Here is a 3,501-nt window from a genome sequence, read left to right on the forward strand (position 1 = left end):
GCACCTATCTCGGACTCATTCTCCTCCAGGCCGGCCTCACATCTTCAAAGAACCAGCCTGGAGCTTCCAGCGGTCAGCCGCACCTTGAATCCGCTCTCCAGCACCTTCCTCGGACTCAAGCTCTGCCAAAGTCGGCCTCCCATCTTCCAGGAACCAGCCTGGAGCTTCTAGCGGTCAGCCGCACCTTGAATCCGCTCTCCAGCACCTTCCTCGGACTCATGCTCTGCCAAAGTCGGCCTCCCATCTTCCAGGAACCAGCCTGGAGCTTCTAGCGGTCAGCCGCACCTTGAATCCGCTCTCAAGCACCTTCCTCGGACTCATGCTCTGCCAAAGTCGGCCTCACATCTTCCAGGAACCAGCCTGGAGCTTCCAGCGGTCAGCCGCACCTTGAATCCGCTCTCCAGCACCTATCTCGGACTCATTCTCCTCCAGGCCGGCCTCACATCTTCAAAGAACCAGCCTGGAGCTTCCAGCGGTCAGCCGCACCTTGAATCCGCTCTCCAGCACCTTCCTCGGACTCAAGCTCTGCCAAAGTCGGCCTCCCATCTTCCAGGAACCAGCCTGGAGCTTCCAGCGGTCAGCCGCACCTTGAATCCGCTCTCCAGCACCTATCTCGGACTCATTCTCCTCCAGGCCGGCCTCACATCTTCAAAGAACCAGCCTGGAGCTTCCAGCGGTCAGCCGCACCTTGAATCCGCTCTCAAGCACCTTCCTCGGACTCATGCTCCTCCAGGCCGGCCTCACATCTTCAAAGAACCAGCCTGGAGCTTCCAGCGGTCAGCCGCACCTTGAATCCGCTCTCCAGCACCTTCCTCGGACTCATTCTCCTCCAGGCCGGCCTCACATCTTCAAAGAACCAGCCTGGAGCTTCCAGCGGTCAGCCGCACCTTGAATCCGCTCTCCAGCACCTTCCTCGGACTCATGCTCTGCCAAAGTCGGCCTCACATCTTCCAGGAACCAGCCTGGAGCTTCTAGCGGTCAACCGCACCTTGAATCCGCTCTCAAGCACCTTCCTCGGACTCATGCTCTGCCAAAGTCGGCCTCACATCTTCCAGGAACCAGCCTGGAGCTTCCAGCGGTCAGCCGCACCTTGAATCCGCTCTCCAGCACCTATCTCGGACTCATTCTCCTCCAGGCCGGCCTCACATCTTCAAAGAACCAGCCTGGAGCTTCCAGCGGTCAGCCGCACCTTGAATCCGCTCTCCAGCACCTTCCTCGGACTCATGCTCTGCCAAAGTCGGCCTCACATCTTCCAGGAACCAGCCTGGAGCTTCTAGCGGTCAGCCGCACCTTGAATCCGCTCTCAAGCACCTTCCTCGGACTCATGCTCTGCCAAAGTCGGCCTCACATCTTCCAGGAACCAGCCTGGAGCTTCCAGCGGTCAGCCGCACCTTGAATCCGCTCTCCAGCACCTATCTCGGACTCATTCTCCTCCAGGCCGGCCTCACATCTTCAAAGAACCAGCCTGGAGCTTCCAGCGGTCAGCCGCACCTTGAATCCGCTCTCAAGCACCTTCCTCGGACTCATGCTCCTCCAGGCCGGCCTCACATCTTCAAAGAACCAGCCTGGAGCTACCAGCGGTCAGCCGCACCTTGAATCCGCTCTCCAGCACCTTCCTCGGACTCATTCTCCTCCAGGCCGGCCTCACATCTTCAAAGAACCAGCCTGGAGCTTCCAGCGGTCAGCCGCACCTTGAATCCGCTCTCCAGCACCTTCCTCGGACTCATGCTCTGCCAAAGTCGGCCTCCCATCTTCCAGGAACCAGCCTGGAGCTTCCAGCGGTCAGCCGCGCCTTGAATCCGCTCTCCAGCACCTATCTCGGACACACTCTCCTCCAGGCCGGCCTCACATCTTCAAAGAACCAGCCTGGAGCCTTTAGCGGTCAGCCGCGCCTTGAATCCGCTCTCCAGCACCTTCCTCGGACTCATGCTCTGCCAAAGTCGGCCTCCCATCTTCCAGGAACCAGCCTGGAGCTTCCAGCGGTCAGCCGCACCTTGAATCCGCTCTCCAGCACCTTCCTCGGACACATTCTCCTCCAGGCCGGCCTCCCATCTTCCAGGAACCAGCCTGGAGCCTTTAGCGGTCAGCCGCGCCTTGAATCCGCTCTCAAGCACCTTCCTCGGACTCATGCTCTGCCAAAGTCGGCCTCCCATCTTCCAGGAACCAGCCTGGAGCTTCCAGCGGTCAGCCGCACCTTGAATCCGCTCTCCAGCACCTATCTCGGACTCATTCTCCTCCAGGCCGGCCTCACATCTTCAAAGAACCAGCCTGGAGCTTCCAGCGGTCAGCCGCACCTTGAATCCGCTCTCCAGCACCTTCCTCGGACTCATGCTCTGCCAAAGTCGGCCTCACATCTTCCAGGAACCAGCCTGGAGCTTCTAGCGGTCAGCCGCACCTTGAATCCGCTCTCAAGCACCTTCCTCGGACTCATGCTCTGCCAAAGTCGGCCTCACATCTTCCAGGAACCAGCCTGGAGCTTCCAGCGGTCAGCCGCACCTTGAATCCGCTCTCCAGCACCTATCTCGGACTCATTCTCCTCCAGGCCGGCCTCACATCTTCAAAGAACCAGCCTGGAGCTTCCAGCGGTCAGCCGCACCTTGAATCCGCTCTCAAGCACCTTCCTCGGACTCATGCTCCTCCAGGCCGGCCTCACATCTTCAAAGAACCAGCCTGGAGCTTCCAGCGGTCAGCCGCACCTTGAATCCGCTCTCCAGCACCTTCCTCGGACTCATTCTCCTCCAGGCCGGCCTCACATCTTCAAAGAACCAGCCTGGAGCTTCCAGCGGTCAGCCGCGCCTTGAATCCGCTCTCCAGCACCTTCCTCGGACTCATGCTCTGCCAAAGTCGGCCTCCCATCTTCCAGGAACCGGCCTGGAGCTTCCAGCGGTCAGCCGCGCCTTGAATCCGCTCTCCTGCACCCATCCTCGGACACACGTTCTTGCCTTTGGACCCCTCCTCCAGGAGCCAGGCTGGAGCTTTTGCCCCCTTCCTCCATCATTTCAGGCCGTGGAAAGTGTCATCTTTCGGATTATCAATTCACCGTCCCAGTCTGGTACTCAGATATTTTTCCGAAAACTGGGTTTCTGAAATCGTGCAGATGGTGTTTTCGTCGTCTGCTAATAACCTCGTCGTGTGGGAGAATAGGGGCGGGCCTTGGGCTGACTCGGCCCATCGTCCCCTTTTCCCGTTCTCTGACAGAAATTTTTTCCAACTTTATCACCCCTGGTACTATAAACTTTTTCACCTCTGGTACTATGTGGCACTTAGAAAATTTTCTGAACCGGGATTCTCACCCCTGGTACTTTTTGGCACTCAGAAAATATTTCTCAACCGGGCTTCATGCCCCTGGTACTTTTTGACACTTTGACGTTTTTCTGAACCGGGCTTCATGCCCCTGGTACTTTTTGACACTTTGACGTTTTTCTGAACCGGGCTTCATGCCCCTGGTACTTTTTGACACTTTGACGTTTTTCTGAACCGGGCTTCATGCCCCTGGTACTT

Source organism: Odontesthes bonariensis, unplaced genomic scaffold (genome assembly GCF_027942865.1).
Source record: "Odontesthes bonariensis isolate fOdoBon6 unplaced genomic scaffold, fOdoBon6.hap1 scaffold_305, whole genome shotgun sequence".
Taxonomy (NCBI): Eukaryota; Metazoa; Chordata; class Actinopteri; order Atheriniformes; family Atherinopsidae; genus Odontesthes; species Odontesthes bonariensis.